Source organism: Uloborus diversus, chromosome 5 (genome assembly GCF_026930045.1).
Source record: "Uloborus diversus isolate 005 chromosome 5, Udiv.v.3.1, whole genome shotgun sequence".
Lineage (NCBI taxonomy): Eukaryota > Metazoa > Arthropoda > Arachnida > Araneae > Uloboridae > Uloborus > Uloborus diversus.
The window spans coordinates 129,671,026-129,695,671 of record NC_072735.1 but is presented as its reverse complement, the minus strand read 5'-3'; the positions used below and the strand labels follow the sequence as shown (position 1 = coordinate 129,695,671).

Genomic DNA, 24,646 nt, shown 5'->3' with positions numbered 1-24,646 from the left:
ATTCTCAAAATTGGAAATTTTTTTTTCAAGCTTTATATATTGTTTAGGAAGAATTTAGAGCATTAACCCCTTCAGTCGGAATTATGAAATATTGGACCAAAAATGTTGATAATTGGTACACAGTGTACTATGGTAAAGGGTATCTTATTGACAAAATGTTGAGTTTGTAGGAGAAAAATTAAAAGAGTTATGGCACATCCAATATTCCTGACTTATATTTTTGAAATCAATATTTCATATACAAAAACGATAAAATACCGAACAAACTTCATTATAAAATGTTCTACAAACAATTATAAAACATAATATAAGTGTTTGTATATTTTTTAAAAAATCAGGAAAAAACCTCGCTTTTCAAACGAAAATCCATTGTTGAGCCACTCTCTATCTCTCAATCCTTATATGTCAGTGTTGTCAAACCCAAAACGAAAAATTACTTCAAATTATAATAAGTAGAATGTAAAGAGTCAACTACAAAATAATCAACTAATTAAATCAATTATTAAATGATTAGGAGCTGTTTAAAAGTATGTCCGGTATATCGGACACCAGGTCTGAAGGGGTTAATGTAAGAAATTGATTAAAGACGTTTTGAATGGTGACATAATTCGGAAATCAAAGGCACTTTTGAATTTTTTCTTCAGAAGTGCTGAAGTAGATTCAGAAACTCTTCCGAGGCGTTGGTGGTAGCGGTTCTGTACTAAAAAAATGAGGCTGAAGTTGGGGCCGAAGTTTAAATTTGTGAGTTACTCCAAAATCAGAGGGTGTCCCCCCAAACCTACCCTCGTCGTTTCAAGCATTTCTTAAATATTTAGCGATTAATTATTTTGGCTAAGAAATGTCATTTTGCGTATTTCTTATATTTGTTTCAATGATCCTTCAAATCCCTGACAATCTTATCAATTTATTTCTGTCAGATTTTTTTTGAGCAATCACGATTGCTTATTGTTCTCATTTGACTGTCCTTGACGTTAAGCTGATTTTATTTCCTCCCCCCCCCCGCTTCCCTCTGCCGCACTCCCGCCCACCGTCCTCTGCAGGCGCGGCTCCTCCGGTCCTGAGCAATGTCCCCCGAAATTCGCTTCTCCTGGTCAGTGGCCCCTGGTCACACACACGCTCATGTACATACACAAAAGTATGCACACACGAGCCTACACATGCACAAGCACCTACACACAGAGAGACATACACGCCTACGTGTGTGCACACACAAGCCTACATATACATGCGCGCCTACACACACACACACACAAACACACAACTATACACGCGTAACCGCTCAGGAGAAGGGCAGGTTTGGGGGGTCAGGAGCAGTTTCTGGAAACAATAACTTCAATAAGTGGGTCCTGTGATTGCGAAAAACATAATTTGAATTAAACATATCAGAATTCAAATTAATCTTTTTATTTATTTATTTTTTTTTTTTGCCATCGGCCAACGGCATCGGCCATCGGCCATTTGGAGGAAAACTATCGGCCATCGGCCATCTTTGAGCAATCGGCATCGGCCCATCGGCCAAAAAATGCCATCGGTCAAGCCCTAGTAATAATACTGTAAAGTCATTTGACTTTAATTTTTAGTGTTTTTATTCCCTAATATTCTGCTTATTATTTTAAAATGGCAGGTATGCGTAAAAAACAACAAACACGATTCGAAATTTGGTTTTTTCCCTCACAGTAGCCGTAAATTGATTTGAAATGTCTCTAAATTGGTTAATTGATACCATTCTATAGTGAAGGGCTTGATAAAATGCTTTAAAGACAAGAATCGGATCGAAAACAAGGTAAGAAAAGGTCAACTGGCAAAGATAACAAAGCGTGATCGGAGGTTTACAGTTAAAAAAAATATGAAAAATACACATTTCAGAACTGAAAAAGTTTCTACAGAATTGAATGAAACATTTTACGTTTAATTTTTAACTAAAATTGTTCGAAAAGTTCTAGGATTAGCTAGATTAAATGGGACCTCTTCCCGCAGAAATTTTCTTGTTCGTGCGAAAAACAGTAAGCTTACACTTTCCGTCGTAAAATCAATGTTAAATAAGCTCAATACGTTTTGGAACAACGTCTTATTTATAGACGAAAATAAATTCAACATTTTGGGTTAAATTGTTGTATAATTGTAAATGAAAGAAAAAAAGAGGAATTTAATCTTAAGAACTTAGTTGGATCGGTTAATCAGAACGGTGAAGATGTTCTTGTGTGAGGGTGCATCTCAGCATCAGGACTTGGAAATTTGGAATTTTTTGATGAAATAATGAATTATGCTGTTCATTTAAATATTTTAAAAAGCAATTTAAACGTGTGCTTCTTATCGTACGATAAGAAGCACACGTTCGTGTTTGGTGCCTCAAAATTTGTCCTTAAGCTTGGAAATATCTCCTCAATCGCTAGATTTAAACTTAATGGAACATATTTGGAAATATCTGGTGGCTAGATTACGAAAATACACCATTGAAACGAAAAGCGAACTAGAAACAGTAAGACTCGTAGTGCGGCTGAACGCTTACTTAGAAATTGCACAAAAAAAGAAAGAAAGAAACAATGAAATCTATTCCCAGACGTTTAAAAGCTGTTGTTGTTACTGCATGATATTCTACTAAATAATAACTTAGTAAAAAATTAGATTATTTACTAATTTTTGACATTTTTTCAAAGTGTACGAAGACTTTTGTGAGATAAAATTTCCGTAACTTTTTGGTTTCTGATTTTTAAAAAATTAAGTTTTAATGTTTTATTAAAAAAAATTTTTGTAGTTTTGTTAAAAATAGATCATAGATTTTATAATAAAATACCTATTCCGAAATATTAATTCTAACCAATGGATAAGGGCCTATTTCATTGAAAGTCGTAGGTGTAAGAACACTTTTGGGAGCCACTGTATGTCAAAATAACTTCCTACTGTCAAAAATATCAAATTATTTACAAGATGCAAAAGGATTGAAATTTCAAACGCGAGAAGCAGTTTTCCGCGAAGTCCGAGTAAGTTCAATGTTGTCATGGTTTCCAAACTAATTCCTTCGTTAATTATTGAAATTAAACGAAAAATAAGCTAATCTACGGTAGCACATGTCAAAATAACTTCCGATGGTAAAAAACATCAAAATATTTACAAGATGCAAAAGGATTGAAACCTCAAACACGAAAGCAATTTTTCGCGATACTGCATATCGAACATATGTTCAGAAAATTGCACTGATGAAATATTTTTTAAAGAAAATCACATTATACCTAATTTCTTGATTAATTAAAGAGATAAGAACAAAATCTTGTAACTAAATTAAATAATTAAAATAGCTTTCTGCGGGGAAATATTGATTGAAATGTTTGACTTGATTAACATATTAATATGCATGTATATATAGACCCTTTATGATACAAAATACTTCAAGAAGTCGTTGTGATGCGGGTTAAGATAAAATATAATGAAGATCCAAGAAAAAAACTTTATAAAACCAACATAATATGAATAATTATTGAATAAAGGTAAAAGTTATATTTTAAAGCATAATCTTTTCAAAAGAACAATTTTCATATTTTTTCTTTCTGATCTTTCATAATGCTGATTTTTATACACAATGTCGCAAATATTGAAGTAAAGCAAAATGTACAACAGTACATGATTGAACAGTCAAAAAATCGATTGCTGTTGTACTGACAAAAGTTAAAAAAAAAAAGTGCTGCTCTATATTCGACTCCGTTCTTATTTTGGAAAGACTTGGAAAAGATATCGACTATCGCGAAAACAAAGAACCAAATCAAAAATACAAAAATTGGTGCAACATGGCTTAAATTACAGCTTATTTACTGACATACATGTTGCATCCAGCATTGAAGTGTAAAAAAATATTAAATGCAAACTCTTTAGAACAAATAAATGTGTAGCAAATTCTGTTTCAAGAAAAATTTTTTGCCAAAAACGTTATATCTTCTGCAACAGTGACTGAGTGGTGGAAAAGCCAGGAAAAAGAATTTGAAAAATGCAATGCAACCGTCTTTAAAAGTCTTCAACATTACTAAAACCAGCTTCAGAAAAGTGCAGTGCATATATTTTTGTCATTTAGATATTCATAACTCAAAAATTGATTAGGCTCTGGAAAAACTTCAAAACTTGCTTTTTGTTGAAAGTACTAAATAACATATATATTATTCTGGGAATTTAAAGATTTGTCTTTTAATCTTCGTACATTAAAATATAAGGAACTATTATGTATCATAATATGAAGTATGAACATTTTTTAAAAATTTGATTCAAAAAATATTTGTGTTCACCTGCAGAACAAATCTTAATTTTTAGGTGCAAACAATTAAGTTAGACTGTTGATTACCTTACAAGTCAAAGTTAAAATTCCAGGAAAGTGCAAATAAATGGGCAAAAATGTCACACCCCTGCAACAGGAGTGAGCAATATAATGGATTGCATCTGCAATAAAAGATTCAATCCTTAGTAAATCTTAACTAATCATGCAAATTAAGCATAATGATGGAAGTTGACTGAAATCTGCTTTATGGCACATATATAAAATAAAAAATATATTAATATTTTTTTTCGATTAAAGCTTGTAATACATTTTGAAGAAGCAACTTTGCAATTTCAGTATTTATCTCTGCAACTTAGCTAGGAACTTAGCATAAATGGAATTTTACATTTTTCAATATGTGTGGGGAAATCAATGTAAACCTGTAAAATGGATTTTTTTTTTTTTTTTTGCTTTTTTTTAAAAAACCATTTTAAAAAACCGCATGGTTTTTAAAAAAAAAAACAATTGGTTTAAATCATGGTTAAAACCATGGTTTAAACCAACGTGGTTTAAACCAAACAACCCTGTTAACGGTTGTGAAAATAGAGGTTTTGCAGGTAAAACGGTGATACGCTAAATTAGTGCATATATTTTTCTGTTACAACTTTTCTGTGATTTATCTTTTAAATCCATAAAACACAGAAAAAAACAATCCTAGACAAGATCAATTATTATATACTAGAAAATCGCCCGTCAAGGTATGACGGGTGAAAATTGCTTCTACATTGGAACGAAGTTATTGCCTGTTAGGTGGTTTTTTGAAATTGTAACTAACTCCTGTGGATTAACCCTAAACTCCGGTAGGTAGCGTTCATTGTTGACCATTTTTTCGCTTCTTCATTCCCCTGAAATTACAGTCTTACCAGTAAAACAGGAAAGTTACCGGATCGAGTTCAGCCTTGTCACGATAAAGCCTTTCCCTATATGTTAAACATTACCAAAACATATTACCAAATTATCATAGTCAAACATCCGTGGCGCGAGTTTCATTGTTGAAACATTTGTTGTTACTCAATCATCGGCTATTATACATAAGAGGACTAGAAAATTGTCAAGGTATGACGGGTGAAAATTGCTTCGACATTTGAACGAAGCCATTGCCTGTTTGGTGATATTTTGAAAACTGAAATTGTAACCCTAACGCCAGTGGATTAACCCTAAACTCCAGTAGGTAGCGTTTGTTGTTGACCATTTTACCAATAAATCGAGTTCAGCCTTATCACAGTAAAGCCCTTATGTTAGACATTACCAAAAAATATTATCAAATTATCATGCCGTGGCGCGAGTTTCATTGTTGAAACACGCGCGTTACTCGATCATCGGCTATTATATATGTGAGGATAATAATTGTGCATTTCAGGCTTTTCATTCAACGACAATCAATTCCAGAATAAATAATCAAATACCATAACCGAAATGTAATGCATCTCAAAATTGAAAGGAAAAAGGGACACTTAACACAGCACTGTATTCGAGATACGGGGGGAAAATGACTATAAAGACCACTCTAATTGCAAGTGCAGCAATACTCACCGCTTCCCGCGCGTGCGCATTCAAAAAAGGCATTGGCTTGGCAGAATGTTTCGCCAGCTTCCACTGATAACCGGGTTACCATAACGATTCTCCTACCAGCTACAGCGCCAAACTTTCTTTCCCCGCCAATCAATGAATTCGCAACCCGATTGCGCTACAAGCAATGCGGCTTTAATATGCTTTTAATTTTTTGAATTTACACAACTGTCATGTCATCTACTATACTTTTCAGCAAACTATCATTCAAATTCTGGACTTGTGATAAAAACTACTTGTAAAACATTTGATGGAGGGAGGAAGCACCCAAAAACACATGTTGAAGTATTTGAAGTATAACTTACGTAAATACTATAACCGATGACCGACGAGATCGATTTTGCACATAAATTAGAGCATAATAATGATGTCGATCATTATGATGTTCAATAATAACCCGAACATATACACGATTTTCACAGAAAATAGATTACTCTTCGCAGTTCAAATCAACTATAGGAAGCGCTGCAGTTTCTGGTTAATGGTGGCTGAAAGAGGTAAAATCAAAACCGACCCACTAACGTAGGACATTACTAATCCAATAGGACACCGGCTTTGTCCGCGCAACATTAAAATGTTTTACATCTTTGGCTAATTTCTTAAATCGCCGTAAAGTGTTGTTATTCAAACTCTCGGTTTTTTTTTTTTTTTTTTTGGTTTTTTTTTTTTTTTTTTTTGAGCAATCACGATTGCTTATTGTTCTCATTTGACTGTTTTGATGTCCTATCATTTTATTTTCTCACCGCCTCTGCCAGCATCACCGTCGAACGGATCCTCACGATGCTGCTCCTATAGCGAAAGTCGTCTCCAGGTTGCACCCATGTCCTACACACACGCGCATACATACACAACTACACACACACGCACGCACACACACATGCACAAACATACACCTACACACATACACAAACACATACACACAACTACCCACACATTCATGCCTGCACACAGACACACACACATATGCTTACACACACATACACATACCCGTATACACAAACACACATACCCCCACACAGAAACACACACGCCTACATACACACACTCGTGATTGCGAAAAACATAATTTGAATTTAAGATGTCAAAATTCAATTTTTTTTTTTTTTTTATAAATATTTGCTCGAAATATGTGTTTCTCAAATTCAATTCGGAGGCAGAAAATGTTATCCTTAATAAAACTTTGTTTCACCTTAAAACACATTACATTTTTCTCTATTGTATCTAAAGTTTTATTTCGCTTAACACTTTATGTTTATAATACCTAATGTTATTATACCTTAAAACACGATTTGACACCCTTTTCATGCTGCACCCGATAAAAATCAGAAACTTTTTTTTTTCAACATAGGACGGTGACTCATCCTAATATTTAATTGCTTTAAATATTTGAGATAAATTTTGATAAAAGCATTGTTCAACAATGAGTGATCAACAGTGAACTTTCAATTGAAGGCTCACTTACATTTGAGTATGAAATTTGGTAAAAATAATTATAATTCACGTTTTAATCACCTTGAAACATGGGAACAAATTTTATATTATGCAGAAAAAAAAAATTAGGGGTTTCTATGGATTAATTCAATTTTGTTAGAGCATTTGTTTCGCTCTCGTACTGGAGGATTTATGCAAAAATGCTGAATTGGAATAAAATAATAATTAATCGTTAATTAATTAAATGATTAAAGAATATTTCATTGTCATCGGGTCTGAGGTCGTATACTGAATTTTAAAAGAATCCGATCACGAAAAGTGGGTCGAAATTGAGTTGTAAGATTTGAACAAGACACAAATAAAGAGTAAGGTGTCCCCCCCCCCCCCCCAAAAAAAATGAAAGTCGATGTTTTACGTCGCACACTCTTACATTTTTCCTTCTGCTTTTTAATGACTTTTTTTTTTTAAGTTTCTTATAATTTAAACAATGGGGCAACCTGTACCGACTTGCGTTGGAAGTGTAAACCAGCACTGTGTAATAGGACGAATCGAAAAAAAAAAAAAAAAAAATACGTTTTTAGAAGGTCGAAATTTCATGTTGATAAAACTTGCCCCTACCTACAGTCTAACATGTACCACAAAAATCTTTTTCGAATTTTTAAAATATTTTGAGGCCCAGGAGGTCGACAATTTTTAATTTTCTTTAAAAAATTGATATATGTTTTATTTATCTTTTTAAAAATTACACATAATTTTTTAAAAAATCAAGTCAAAAAATCCTTAGCAAACACATTTTTCAAGGCAACAATTGCAAATAAATAATACAAAATATTTTTAAAATAAAAAAGTTAACTTGGAAAAAATCCATATCTGTACTATGTGGGAGACTTTTAAATGTTGCACGAGAGCAAAATTTCCTACTTAACGCTAATTACCAAATTTAATGTTTATATTTTTCAGCCTCATAATTTCTTAAAAATTTAACTTGCATGTTTTTAAATACTCGTATATTATATCGTCGCTTCAGAGCAACAGTAAGACATCTAATCCCAGGAATAACAGTACGGTATCCATCCTACTAATACTCTGAGGCGACGATATGTAGAAAAAAATGGACACTTAAAAACTGTAATTTGGATAAATATTTTTGTGGTACATTTGGGCTATAAGGGCAAAGTTTTATCAACATGAAATTTAGAATTTCCGAAAAAAAAAATTTTTTTTTTCAATCGAGTACAGTCATGGTTCACACTTTTAGACGCAAGTCGGCACGGTTGCCGTAGTTCAATTTCAATTAATATATGAAACCTTTTTACAATTGTTTTGACATAACAGGAAAAATAAAAGAGGGTATACGGCTTGAAATACAGACTTTCATTTTTTATGACATTCTAGTAAATATACACATAGGGCGCGTAAACTAATTGCAGGATTTGAAACAAGCGTTACTTATGAGCACATTTTATGTAAAATTTGTCCTAGGTGCATTTGTTAGCATTCCTTCTAAAAATATTGCTCTTCATATTTATTGAAATTAACTCTAGTTTAAGATACATTAGAGAAAAATGTAATTTAGTTGTATCTAGGAAGAAATTTCCAAATTGAAGTATTGGTATTTTTCATAAACTCTTAAATCTATTTTGGGTGTCTCCTCAAAGATTACTTCGGAATTTTATTTGGTTCGCAAAGATTTAAAATATGCATTAGGAAGAATCAAATTAAAATACGCGTTACGGTTAGAACAAAATGAAAATCTCCCTCTCCTACCGTACAAAACAGAATTTATGTAAAGAGTTCACTATAGTTGGGATCTTAATTTAAATACACAGTACCAAGTTATTTTTTAAAAAGTGTGAAAGAAGTTTTTAAATCAAATTAGAGATTTTTTAAATTAAGTCAGTACAGAACCCAAAATTTACCACTTAGAGGGGGGGGGAAGAGAGTTACAAGTTCGTTTTCTCCTATAGCTGATAAAGAAAATTAATTGCAATAAGTAAAAATTTAGAATGTTCAAATTTCAAAAAAAAATCGAGACAACAAATTTGGGAGTTTGAAGTTTCAAAAAGAAAAATGAAATAAAAAAGTTTCCAAAATTATTAGATACTTATAGAATTTTCATATTTGTCTATCAAAAGGTTTAGTTTTTGTGATTGCGATCGTTTCACTACATACGTTTTAACTTCAATCAATGAAAAACCCTTTTTTCAGGAAATTCGTTGGTCTAATGGAAATTCTGGAAGTACTACTTCATTGGGGAGTTCGGGAGAAGGTATCTAAATTCGGGAGTCTGCCGAACGAATCGGAAGATTTGGCAACTATGATATTTGAATGTTTTTCCCCCCAAGCATTCTAAATATAAAAAATCTAAATTAAAGAACAAATAACTTCTCTCCCAGACATCCTCCGTGTCCTTACACTGCTAGTTTTTCATGACACTGATCTACATAGTCTGCACTCTTTTTGTTATTTCACTTCTTCAAAAAAGAAAATTGAATATTTTCGCACCTTGAAAATACCCTGGTTTTATATCGTCACCTCAGAGAAACAGTAGTTATCTCTTTCTGTTGTTTTCAGGCTTAAATATCATATTGTTCTTAGGCGACGATATATGCACATAACTAATAATTAATACTATGAAAGTAAACTCTGCCCCTCTTGCATTTCAGGACAAAAATTCTCAACAAGTGTGGCCCAACAATATCGCATACAGCTAAAAACCAGAATTTGTGGTGTTGCTTTTTAGAAAACAAACAGGTGAGGAACGAGTAGGGGAGGTAGTCGTTGTATATTTAGTCTAACCTTCCTCGAATAACCCAATAGATGCTTTCCTAGTTTTCTTCTGGTCGATGCGAATTGCAGGTGGTCACTCATGGAGTCCTTTATGAAAGTAGCTTTTCTCCCCTCAAAACCTAAGGCATTCGCTATGTGGTGGGGTGATGCGGAGAAAAGTATAGCTTGCAAAGACTCTTTTGACCATCAACACCAAAACAAACAAATTGAACCGAATAACTCTTCTCAAGTATCGATATAATTGTAAGATGTCGAAATTCTAATCATTAAAAAATAATTGAATAAACAAAAAATAACCCCCCCCCCCCCCATTATAGAATGTTCTCACACAGAACTCACACACAAAAAAATTATAATTACTTTTTATTAGCTGACCAAAAAACACAAAAACTATTTTCTATTTTACTGCTTTTTAGATTTTTATTTGAAATTTTATCTTCTTCATTCTTTTTTTTTTTTTGAGCAATCACGATTGCTTATTGTTCTCACTTAACTGTTTTGAGGTCCTATCATTTTATTTTCCCGCCAGCACCCTCTGCAGCACCATCGTCGACCGGCCGCCTCACGATGCTGCTTCTCTAACGAAAACCGTCTCCAGGTTGCGTCCATATCCTACACACACACGCATACATACACACACACACCTACACACAATTACCCACACATAAACATACCCCCCCCCACACACACAAACACATACCCACACACAAACACGCACGCCTACATACACACACACTCGTGATTGCGAAAAACATAATTTGAATCAAGATGTCATAGTTCAATTTTTTTTTTATAACACACCCAACGAAATATTTCTAACCACGCAAAACAACGAATTCGTCGGAATCTCAAACATCAACACAACTGAGAAACTACGCCAAACGTGCGTTCCTCCTACACCGCACACCCCTTCCTGCGGCGAAAGAACCGTTCCGAGCATCGCAACAACAAGAATGCGAATGACCCCATGGCGCACAAAATGGCGTCTTCATCGAGCGAAAACAGAGCTCCGTCGATAACAAGCGAGCGCCATCTTGTGCATACGAGGAAGAAAGACAACTCCACTTCCTCGCAGGGTTACCGTAATACAACTACTGACACGTCACTTTCAGACAAGCTTAGCAAGTAAACCGTTCACCGCGACTGCGCATACGTTTTCACTGTTTCATAACTACGGAGAAAACAGTCTCAGGTGAGATGTAGCTTAACGACGAATAGTTCAAAACAGTATACGTGCATTTGTAGTTTAATTATTGCAAGAGAAAGATTTTATAAATTCAAGACATTTTCTCAACAACTTGGAAAAGTAAAAAAAAACTCTTTCTTCAGCAGCAATTGAATTTATGCAAAGCAGCAAATGAATAAAAAAAAATTATAAGATGAAGATATTTAGTAACAAATGAATAATAAATATTTAATGAAGAAGCAATTTAAGAAAATAATAATTTACGAAACAATGAGAATTAAAATAAAGCTACGATTTACATTTGATGCGTAATAAATTACCTTTTATGCCAAATTAAATGTGAGAAAAGCAACGTGATCATAACCAACAAATTTGAAAAGTAAATTGCATGGACATTAGACACGTGTTTTGAGGTTACAAGGAACCCTTTCTCAACAGCGAGCTACAAGGATTTAGTCATCCGAATAAAACTAGAAAAAAATATTTTTTACAGGAAGTATTTCTTTGCGTATTTTCCTGATTGGTATAAAACAGATATTTTTTCATATTTATTTCATTTTGCTTACTAATAAATTGTTGAAGATCAATATTTTGATCTCCCCCCCCCCTATTATGAATTAGCGACTCGCTCAACCCGAACTAACTCGGGTTGAGAAATTATCTTAAATAAATCTTGTGCAGGAACTGTTTATTTTATAACATAATGGTACACAACAATTTTTGTTCCGTTTTTACAAGATTTTTTAACAAATTGATTAATTGAGCACCTCATTTCTTGACCACAAGAGGGAGAGAGCAACATGTAAATTGCCCAAGTGATGTTCTCGTATGTTTAGTTGTACATGTACGTTTGACCTTCGGGTTCGTTGTTGGCGATTACAAAAGAAATTTTCATTGGAAATTGTAATCTGTAATTTAAATTGGAAAATGATCGGCCTTTGTGTTTCAAATTTTAGACTAAAGCACCAAAGACAGTGAAACCGACGAGTAGAAATTGTATAAGAACAAAACCAACTCTCAAGTAAAATCGTTAAAAAATTCAGAAATTCGCCCTGGATTAAATTTAAAATCTATAGTTAAATGAAATAAAGAAAACTGTTCAGAAATTGATTTCTAAAAACATACGTTCAATGAAAGAGAGAACCACAGCAATGAATTTTCTTTCCTTTTCTCTATCCTTCCAACGTTATTTAGAAATTTTTTAAATATTTTGAAATTGTACATGTGTCTTGACCCGCGAGAATCCTTTTAATATGAGGTGCGGCCCTCGGGTAGAAAAAGGTTTGGCATCACTGGTTTACTACTACCTGTTGCCACAGTGGCGGATCCAGCCGATTGTTTTGGGAGGGGCCATCCGAAATTTTTGAACAAACTCCGAACTCCCCAGAAATTTTATTAAAATGCAGTTTTAAAAAGTCAATTTTCGGGGTATCGAGACATTAGGTGAAGGGGTGGATTTAGGAATCGCCCTCAAAAATGTTTCAAAATTTAAATTTTCGAGTAATTTTTGAAAATTAGGAAACTAGAAACGCATTTTGTCTATTTTTGATGATGTATGGAGAAAGGTCAGGTTTCGGGCGCTGACGCCAAAATACTTTTTGAAAATTAAACTTAGAAACCAAAATATTCTGTTATTATACATTAAGAAGTTAGAAGAGGAGGAGTTCTCTTCTCTAGTTCTTCAGCTGTCCAGCCTAAAAATGCACCTTTAGGTAATGTTTGCTTACATTAAAGGAAATGTGAAAGTGCTTAGAATCCTTCCTTCCTGGAAATATTTTGCCTTTGAAGCTCTAAAAATTCGATTTTTAACTATATTTATACATATTTTAGAAAGGGATGGAAGATTCGTTAGTTCCTCCAAAAACCTCCTTTTAAAGCTATCATCACGATATAAACTAGGGAGGGAGGGGGTCCTATCAAAACTCGTTTGTAAATGAAGTCCCAAAAAATTTCATTTAAGTTGCTTTTAAGCAAGTTAAGTGATAAGGACTGGATAAGCTAGTTTCCGTTGACATGTTTTCCAAATAAAAGACTTAAAATGCAATTTTTTTGCTACATATCAAGGCATTTGTGAAAACGCATGGGAAAGGGGGTCCCCCCCCCCCCTAGTTTCGAAATGAAAGCCATAAAAACGAAAATTTAGGCTCTCTTTGGTCTTGTGACCAATAGATATACTCTGAGAACAGCAGCATTTAGAGATCGTCCAAGTGTCTGTAGTTGGAATCAAGAAATGATGTAAAAGATGGAGAAAAATTTCGGAAATAAAAGTTTTGTTTTGAGAATAGGGACATAATTTATCTCCCAATTAAGGCCTATACTTTTTCAGTAAAACACATGTATTAAATTTTGATATCTTCTCGTATTTTTTTTCTTTTTTTTTTCTTAAAAAAATTCCTACAGTCACAAGGCTTTGGGAGGGGCCATGGCCCCCATGGCCCCCCTCTAGATCCGCCCCTGTGTTGCCATTCGTATGGAGAAAAATAACTCCTAATAAAGTTTCTAATCTTACGCATTTTACAGTGGAACAATAACAGTATTTTAATGCCTCTTACTTTAAAAAGGGTTTTTAATCCTGCGAGATTTTGGTGGTCTTTTGTGAATTCAAATTGAATATTATAAAATTTAGTGAAAACATTTCTTCATATCGGATTTTTCAACAATAGTAACTGTAATTTTGTAACTGCATAAGTGTAATCGTTTTAAAGCAAAGAAATATGTATTTGAAATGCTAGAATTATGATCATTATTACTTTAACTAGAAAATCGCCCGTCAAGGTGTGACAGGTGAACATTGCTTCTTCATTTGAACGAAGCAATTGCTTGTTTGATGACATTTTGATCGTTGCAATTTTAACCCTAACTCCAGTGGATTAAACTTAAACTCTAGCGTTAATTGTAGACCACTTTTTCGTTTCTTTATTCTCCTAAAATTTGTCTTACCAGTAAAACCTTTAGTCACCGGATCCAGTTCAGCCTTGTCAAAATAAAGCATTTCATTGTATGTCAAACATTATTCGCAACTCCAATAAACTATGGGGGGCGCTGCAGCCACTGTCTAATGGCGGATGAAAAAGGTGAAACAAATGCCTTAACTTATAACTTGCTTTGACGCTTAGTGAATGACAGTAATTTTTCATTGTGTTTGTGGGAAGCTTTCTTTTCTATTCTGCTGAAATTACATAAAATCATAAACTCTCTGAAGCCTGTAATTTACCCCAAAGAAAACACGAAAACACGTGGAATGGAATGTTTTACCTTTTTCTTTAGTGTTGTTAATCACCGCAAGGTAGTGTATTCGAGCTCTGGAGTTGGGAGTACTAGAAAGTCGTCCATCAAGGTACAACGGGTGAAAATTGCCTCTACTCTTCTGCATTTTAACGAAGCAATTGCCTTTTTGGTGATATTTTGTAGTTGAAATTTTAACCCTAACTTCGGTGGATTAACCTTAAACTCGAGTATATGCATTAATAGTTGACCACTTTTTCGTTTCTTCACTCTCCTAAAATGGCAGTCTTACCAGTAAAACAGTTAAGTGACCGGATCCAGTTCAGCCTTGTCACGATAAAGCCTTTCCCTGCATGTCAAACATACCAAAAAATATTATCAAATTATCATGCCATGGCGCGAGTTTCATTGTTGATGGCGTCAGGAGTATTACTCGATCATTCGCTATTATATATATGAGAATATCATCAAATACAATCATAAAATGTAGCAATGTAAATGGAATGATGATAATTTAATTATATGGTTGAAAACGATTTTTTCTGTCTTTCGGTTCAGTCCTGGTTTGAAGCCCTGTTTGATTCTTTCAACTACAAGTCTCTTGGTGAGATTTCTTGTCGTTTATTATGTTTTTCTCTGATTGTTTTTCGTGGTAACTTTCGTAAACATTGGTCCATACTCTGAAGCCATTGCTATATTCTGCTGGTAAACCTTCCGAGTTCCTACTAAAATGCCAATTTGAAAATCGGTAAGATATGTAGAAAAACTTTTCTGTTCAAACACATATTTCTTATTTTGAAATCATCAATATGAAAAAGAAGCCAGAAAATACGAACGGCAGCCCCTAATATAGTACGAATATGATTAGCATGGATAAAGACGTTATCGAAAGAAAAAAGTAATGTTACAAATCAAATAAATTCATCAGAGAATTAGAACTCCTGATTTTCCTTATTACATCTTCATCATCTTCTTGGCAAGATAAATATTGTTTATCAATCAAATAATGTTAATACAGTTAGTCAAATGATGATAAATATTGTTAGTCAATCAACAGTGAAGAACATTGCTCCTGGTAGAAAACTACAATCTGAACGTCAGAAAATAGTCAGCAATGTTATTATTTTATTTTCACCTGTTTGCTTGGTGAGTAGTTAAAGGTCATTCGCATATTTTAACTTGAGTGAACTGAAGAAAAAAAAAAACTCGTGCTGACATTACTTTTGAGCTTAAAACATTTCTTCGTGTGCCTGTTTTCCAATCAAAAATATTGAACTGATGGGAAATGGTTTTCATCTAATGAAAAGGACTGAAAACTGCATAGTTTGGCTCCGATAAGTTGACTTCCAATCCGCTAAGGCTTAAACCATTCCATTCCTTAAATAGACGTGATGAAACCCGATCACTACCGATGTGCCGATCGGAGAATTTCTCCGCTTTCAACCCGAACAAATCAGTTCGTCCAAGGTCAAGCCCCCTTTTCACCAGAGCTGCACTATAGCACACATTCCCTTCTATCATATCTTATCCGACGCTTCCCCAAACGAAATCGCAATTTTTCGTCAGCGGAGGGAGAGGGATACCAATACAAAATTTCCTTTCACACAACACACGCGAGTGAATTCTCCTTTACCTTTTTCCCTTTTCCGAGTTGACTAATAACCGAAAATGCTGATCAATTTTATCGTCTTAATCCTTAACATATCCTAGTTAAATTAACAGGAAAGTATCTCTGTATCTATTAGTATAGTATCTTAAAGTATCTATTCTGTCACCAAAACGTTCTTTGCCAATCAAGTCATTAATACAACGATTTGGAATATTGTACGAAAGGGAAAAAAATCTAGTTCACACCCGTTAATCAAACATCCGCAATCTTTTAAATCCACGTTGCGGACGCTAACAGGGAAATTCTTCACCAACTGCATGAGTGAATGCGACGATAGGGAGAATAGAAAAAACAAAAAGGATGATCTGAACAGCAGATGAAGGTGAAGCGGTATTCATTCGGAGTCGAGCATCCTACAATCTCAGATTTATTAATTTTATTATATTTATATATTATTTACTACTTAAACAGCTTCACATACATAGAGGCCTGCGAGCCAAGCACACACAGGAAAGATTTGCAACACAGGAGACGGAAATAACACCCAAGGCACCGGCGGGAATCGAACCCACGATCTCCAGCTTAGAAGGCGAAACTTCTACCACAGAGCCATGGAGGCCCCCAACAATCTTAGATAAACAAAAAAAATGAACATTGGTGCGTTTGTCAAAGTGGAATTCATACGTAAAAGAACAAAACATTAATAATTAAAAAATGACAAAATTATGTGATTTTTTAAAAGAACTTCTCATTTCGTAACAGCTACAAATTAATTTAAGGCCATATTACATGAAAATTAATTACATGAAAATACTACATGTGTAATATTACATGAAAATTAATAGTAGTTACAACTAATGTACAGAAATGCAAACTACAAGCACGTGGATTGCAGAGGATTGAAATGAAGTAAGATAATAAGATCAATGGAAAGCGAACGTTCCAAATGCAACAATTGCGCAACATGTTCTGAACATGTTAAAACTCCACATTAGTTCAATGATAAATTGAAAACAAGAATGAACTATTTTAATTACTATTACACATAGAATTTCACGAAAAAAACTTACTTAGCTGAATATACAAAACGCGACACAGCCCACAGTCTTCAAAATACCTTTTTCAATATGGCGGTTCTACGAGCGAACAATAATTGCTCATCGCCGAAACAGGGTTGCCAGGCGAAAATTTCGGAAAATGCCAAACTGTTTCGTAAAGTTAGCCAAAAATAGCCAACCAGCAGAAAAACCTCTCTCCTTTCTATCGTTGGGGCAAACCTAACCTGGCAGCGTTGTAACGCTGTGATTAGGATCCTTTAGCATTTACAATGCTACCAGGTTAGGTTTGCCCCAACTATCCACATTTTGGAAATCCTCTTATTTTGCACTGAAAAGGGAGTTCCTTATTACCCCGAAACACGTGTATGAAGAAATTAAACGGTTTTGTGCATACACAAGTGTAATATGTATTGAATATGTATTAAATGCTTCAGTCTTTTTCTGCATATCTTTATTTAAATAACTGCTCTAATATCTTTTTAAAATCTTCTGATCAATATATTTTACCTTTAGTTAATCATGTTATGTATGATAAGTATTTAGCGAAATGTAGATCGGTTTGGCCAATACTTTTTTTTTTAATTCTAGCCAAATGTGCTCAAAAATAGCCAAGATGGCAACCATGCTTACGTCGAGTGTTTTATTAAGTTCACATTAAGAATACAAAAAAAAAAAAAGTATCAAATGCGCCAAGATTGAAAAGAAATTTTACGGATTCTGAACCAAATATACTGAAATGCTGTGCTCATTACAGATATAGTTGATAAAATAAAATTCAAATACAATTATGAATGATATTTTTAAACTTTTATTTTACTGATTGTCGTAAGCGGAAAAAATAATTGTTCGTTTAAAAAAAAATAAATACTTGAATGTAATGAAAATTATAAATTTCAAAACTAAGCATATTAATTATTTTTCTTAACATGAACAAAACGTTAATTAATTAAAAAATAGCGTTTACCAAAAACAAACAAAAAATAAAAACATCCAGCATCCAGCCCTGGCATCTTGGCGCGATTATCGAGTACGCCAACTAGGCCGTGATCAAGGTACCCCGACCATTAGAGACCCTCAAATGGCTAAAATTGCTTTAATTCATAGCCAAAACTGTAAGGTTTGCCTACAGGAGGACCTATACGGTCCTGGGGCCCTCGAATCTTAATTGGCCCCTGCCTGTTATTCATTTGAATTTTGCCGTTTAGAACTCAAATTATGTTTTTCGAAATCACGAATTCCGATAGGACCCTACTCGGTGAGATTCTAGCTTCAACAAATAGAATGGAATGGAAATGCAGAAGAAATTCGCACCAGTCATATTATGACAGGGGATTTTCAAAATTAAGTAACACAGGCATATCCATTTTTTTTAATGGTACGGTAATTAAGATGAAGAAATAAAGATGTGGTTAATATATATATATATATATATATATATATATATATATATATATATATATATATATATATATATATGGCCAATTTGTACACTTGTCACGTACCCTTATCATAAAGAGTCATTAGTTTGTATTGTTTATTTCTTATCAGCCTTAAATTATGGGAATTATTAATCCGGAATTTTGTATTCAGATACAGTTTTGCAACTTAACTATATCTATAAAGACGTATTTCTTGAAAAAACATAATTTTACACAAAAAAAATTGTAAAATCCGTTTAAGGAGAAAAATGTATGAGCGCAACCCTCAGACGATTTGTTACCATGACGACGAAAATCAGTCCCTCAAAATTCATATTCAAAACGATGAGCTACTTATCCTTGTCGTCATGGTAAGCTGAAAAATCAAAGGAACATCAACTCAATAATTTTTTTTTTTAACTCACAATTTCACCTAAATTAACAGCAAAATTTCGGATTAAAATGAATGACAAAAGCTTTTTTTTTAACTGCGGTTTCAAAAAACAATCAATTGAAATTGCGCAATATTTTATTTTAAATAAAATTGCGGTGATGAAAATGCCAATGAGCGAAAAAAATGCCATTGTAGCAACCCTGATACTCATCGACCAATTTGAAATCGACTGCAGCGCCAGCTAGTGGCAAGAGTAAAATTAGCCATTTTCCGTATTCACAAAAATAATGATATCTTCCATTAAAAATTCCAATACAAAATGTTAACCAAAAGTAACTTACCAAGATTGGAAAATGTTGACGATTTGAAGAAAAAAAAACCCTGAAGATAAAACTAATACATTCCGAGAAACTGATCACAGAACGCACGCCGCTCACGGAAAGCAGTGAAACAGTTCAGTCAGCAAGTCGGCAGATCACGTGGTCTCTTGTACCCGTACATTGAGTAGCAACGATCGACTGCGCGTGCGCCAATCGAGTGCGAGGGAAGTGAAAGCAAATAACACACCGACCAAACCTCAGCACCTCAGCGCTCCGTCTAGAGACACCAAAAGCTGTCTATCCGTTTTGGTTCATTTTTAAATCTTCTATCGACAAAAAGTTTGATCGATTTTTTGAAAATCTGAGCTTTTAATTTCATACTTTTCCCGAAAAATAAAACAATTCATTTAATAATACACGCACAAAATATGAAAAAATAACAAATACATGCCTACATGTTAATACACTACCTGTATTCTAAAATATGACTTCGATTTAAACTAGCTGTTGCCGAAACAAATCTATTTATGCAGCAAAAAACACAGCACTTAACTAGCGTACAAATCTGGGCAACCTGATTTTTTTTTTTTTTTTTTTTTTTTAATATTCCTACTTTTACATCACGTGAAAAATAAAAGCCGTAAACGCAGCTAAATTACGATGCATTGAATAAAAGGCTCCATGAGGTCTCGAAACTGCTGTCTGAATTTTTTTCCTTGCAATCTATTTCTCACATAATCTCTCATCTGCGATGTACGTAAACAAAAGCTAATTTTTATTTTGAAATTAGAATTCCTAAATTAAAATTGAATTTAACGTTTTCCTTAATTGTTTCTGAAAAGAATTTCTTCTAAAACAATTTAAAAACAAAAAGGTAATAAAAACACTATTTGCTTTCGATATCATATTGTATGATTGTTTAACAAAAAAAATACTAACACGGTTTATGTAACATAATAAAACGGTGCGAACAGAAAAAAAAAAAAAAACAGAAAAGCCATCAAACATTGAATTAAAAAAAAAAAGTTCATGATTTATAAACTCGCCTCATCCCCATCTGTAAAAGAAAACTTATAAAGTTTAAAAATTATTTGTTAATTTTTTAGTTAATAAAACATTGAAAAACTAAAAGCACTCCTTTTCGCGAAAGGAAGTTATCGGTGATTTTGCGAACTGATTTTAATTTCGCGAACAAAACAAAGTTGAAAGAAAAAAAAATCGAGAAGCTTATATTTTTTCAATACGACGGGCTCGCGAAAAATAAGTGCTTTTACAGAAAGTTAACGAAAACAGAAGAAAAAAAAAGAACTTTTGACTAGAATACCATCGTAGTCGATCTCGTTTTGACTCGACAGCGACCTTTAGAAGCAAGTGCCTAAGGTGTTTATTTTTAAATTGCCACGAGGTTTTATTTCCGGAAATTAATTCAGAGTACGAAGCAGTACGCGTACCTCGTCAATATTGCTACGGGAACGGGACCTAATTTTATAGCTTTTTTTCTCAAATATTATCAGAAGAAATTTCAAAAATTCTTTTTCAATTTTTCATTTACACAAATGAACATTGCTTCACTATAAGCGGATATGACGTCATATCACAACGCCACGTATAATAATGCATATCTTTCTAATAACTAATCCGCTAGTCTATTTTGGAAAAAAAGAATTCCCGACTAAAAATATGGGCTTTGCGTTTCTCTGAAAATCCAATACCAAAGCTGAAAACTAATGTCGTACTGGAAAATCACGTTTTTTTTAACCAATAATGAAAGTTTTATAAAATTCTAAACGTGGGTCTTCAATTACAAAAAGAAAAAAAATCACTGGTCCTGTATTCTCTTAAATTATTTTTTTGCGGGGGAGGGTAGAGCACTTAGGGACATGGTCCCCCATGGGACACCACCAATTTCAGCTATAATTTTGTAAACAGCAATTAGTTTTCTTAGGACATCATAGATGACAGCAGGATCTACTCTTCACTGTACTTTGGAATTTCTCGCATTAACAGATAAGCACTAATCTAATTTTCTCTGTTTTCAGAGGTTAAGACTTACATTATAATGGGGGGTTTCATTATTAAACTTTTCAAGTAGGAAATGAAATATAGTAACCGCCACTTATAAAACCACTGGATTATAAAATCAGCCGCTTTTAAAAATCAAATATGCAAGAACAGAATCACTACAATGCCAAAACAGGTTAAAACTATCCTTTAATAAAATCGTTATCGCCGCTTTTTAAAATCAAGCTTTGTGAGATTATTTACTAAAATGGAAAAAGACTACTATAATATGTTACAAATTGTTGCAGACGCAATAAATTCCAATGTTATGTCACACCAAAAAGTAGAGGAACCGATCTCGGAAGATGAGAAAAAGGCAGTGCCATTTTTTCTTTTCAGTAATGTCAGAACAACGCTTGGTGGTCTTCAGAATTCAGAGTGAGGACGGAATGTTAAAATTTACAAAACTTTTTTATAAACATTCAAACGGTGTCGAATTTTTACTTTCAAATCCTGTTAGTCACACAACAACACAAATAGTTCAAGGCTCTTATGTAAATTTAAAAAATGTACTTCTTGATTCGATAAAATGTCAACTGTACTTTAAAACACTTAAAATAAATTTTAATAAAGTGATTCATTTTTCCATCTTATTTATTTATTTATCATTTTTATGAGTACTTAAATCTTAAAACATTTTATTTTTTCGACTGCAGAAATGCCGGTTTATAAAATCAGCCGCTTTAAAAAATCAAATGTTCTCAGAACAAATGGGATTTTAATAGTCGGCGGGCACTGTACTTTAAATCAGAGCATGTCGGAATTAAAACCCGTCCTTTCATAATAATTTAAAGGTTTAAAGATGTACTGTAATGCTAAGCCTAACTTTTAAAAAATTGATATATAATAACAACCTAAGTGGGGCAGGTTGGGACAATTGAGAAAAAGGGCTTCTGCTCTTGAAACAGCAGCAAAAAATGTTCTTAGTAATAAGATTTCAATTAGAGAGACTGCTAAAACATATGGATTGAGGGAAAAGAACTCTTAAGACGGTATGTACAGTGGCTCCCAAAAGTGTTCGTACACCTACGACTTTCAATGAAATAGACTCTTATCCATTGGTTAGAATTAATATTTCGGAATAGGTATTTTATTATAAGATCTATGATCTATTTTTAACAAAACCACATGAAAATTTTTAATAAAACATTAAAACATATTTTTTTAAAAATCAAAAACCAAAACGTGCCGGAAATTTTATCTCACAAAAGTCTTCGTACACTTTGAAAAAATGTCAAAAAATTAGTAAATAATCTAATTTTTTACTAAGTTATTATTTAGTAGAATATCATGCAGTAACAACAACAGCTTTTAAACGTCTGGGAATAGATTTCATTGTTTTTTCTTTCTTTTTTTGTGCAGCCGCACCACGAGTCTTACTGTTTCTAATTCGCTTTTCGTTTCAATGGTGTATTTTCGTAATCTAGCCACCAGATATCTCCAAATATATTCCATTTAGTTTAAATCTGGCGATTGAGGAGATATGTCTAAGCTTAAGGACAAATTTTGAGGCACCAAACGTGAACGTGTGCTTCTTATCGTTATCTCGATAAAAAACAAAGTTGTTTCCGATTACCAAATTTTTGGCTAATAGTTTGAAATTGTTTTTTGAAATATTTAAAGGAACATCATAATTCATTATTTCACCAAAAAATTCCAAATTTCCAAGTCCTTATGTTGAGATGCACCCTCACACAAGAACACCTTCACCGTCCTGATTAACTGATCCAACTAAGTTCTTAAGATTAAATTCCTCAGTTTTTTCTTCCATTTACAATTATACAACAATTTAACCCAAAATGTTGAACTTATTTTCATTTCTCAGTAAGACGCTGTTCCAAAACGTTTTGAGCTTATTTATCACTGATTTTACGACGGAAAGCGTAAGTTTACCGTTTTTCGCACGAACAAGAAAATTTCTGCGGGAATAGGTCCCATTTAATACAGCTAATCATAAACCTTGGCGAACAATTTTAGGTAAAAATTAAACGTAAAATGTTTCATTCAATTCTGCAGAAACTTTTTCAGTTCTGAAATGTGTATTTTTCATGTTTTTTTTTAACTGTAAACCTCCGATCACGCTTTGTTAACTTTGCCATTTGACCTTTTCTTGCCTTGTTTTCGATCCAATTCTTGTCTTTAAAGCATTTTATCAAGCACTTCACTAAAAAATGGTGTAAATTAACCAATTAAGAGACATTTCAAACCAATTTACGGCTACTGTGAGGGGGGAAAATCAAATTTCGAATCGTGTTTGTTGTTTTCTACGCATACCTGCCATTTTAAAATAATAAGCAGAATATTAGGGAATAAATACACAAAAAATTAAAGGCAAATGACTTTATAGTATCATTACAATGCAAAAATAACAAAAAACCCGCATATGATAATTTTAATTATGAATTTATTCGAAAATATCTCAGTGTACGATGACTTTCGTGATGTGTCTTTTCTCTGTCTCTTCGTTTTTCGACAAATTTCAAAAATAAAATCTGGCAATATTTTGAAAAAAACTACTGGGTTTTATTCAGAATGGCATAGGAATGGTGTGAAAAAAAAAGGACTTCATATTCGAATTCAGTTTTGCGTTATTTTGGTTTTACTACAAAATTTCAAGGTGTACGAACACTTTTGGGAGCCACTGTAAGTAAATTTAAAATGAATATGGAACCTAATGAAATTTATTATTCTGTAAGTTTATAAATAAAGATTTTTTAAAATCAACTAGGATTAGTATTTTTTATTTATGTAAGTTTTTTTTGCAAGTGTCCCAAGGTACCCCACCTAGTCGGGCAGTACGGGACTAATTTTTAAATGACTAATTTTTATTATGAAAATTCAATTTGATGAAATAATGGAGTAAAATAAAATTTAATTGAAGCAAAAATGCTTAAACTACATGTTCAACTAAATTTGTTGAAAACTGATTTGAAAATTAAATTTTCAAAAATCATTATATAAAAAGTTTCCCAAAGTGCCCTATCTTCCCCTATAAATAATCTGAAATTGGCCGGAATTTCGTCAAAAGTTTAAACATTCATTATTCATTGAAAAGAAAGAAAATACAGGAGTTAAAACTCCCCACAGTTTCCGTGCAAATTAAGCTCTCCGTAAAGATGATAATTCCAATAAAACCTTTTGAACGCAGTTTTAATGAGCAAGGTTAAATATGATGATAATCAATGTAAAATAATCACCAACCAAGTGAATAAATGCTTAACCCTTAGCAGGAGCAGGGAATGGGCAGGATATCACTAATGATACTGCTGCTTTGAATATTTGTTA

General features: G+C 33.2%; 1 protein-coding gene across 1 annotated transcript in view; it reads right to left on the bottom strand.

Annotated features, from left to right (window-relative positions):
- The window catches only part of LOC129222062 (histone-lysine N-methyltransferase SETDB1-like), a 138,653-nt gene extending 119,258 nt beyond the window's left edge, over positions 1-19,395 (bottom strand). The window contains exon 1 of the mRNA XM_054856486.1: positions 19,322-19,395. The gene's annotated coding sequence lies outside the window, so the exon portion shown is untranslated. The remainder of the gene's footprint in view (positions 1-19,321) is intronic.
- Positions 19,396-24,646: the final 5,251 nt, after the last annotated feature.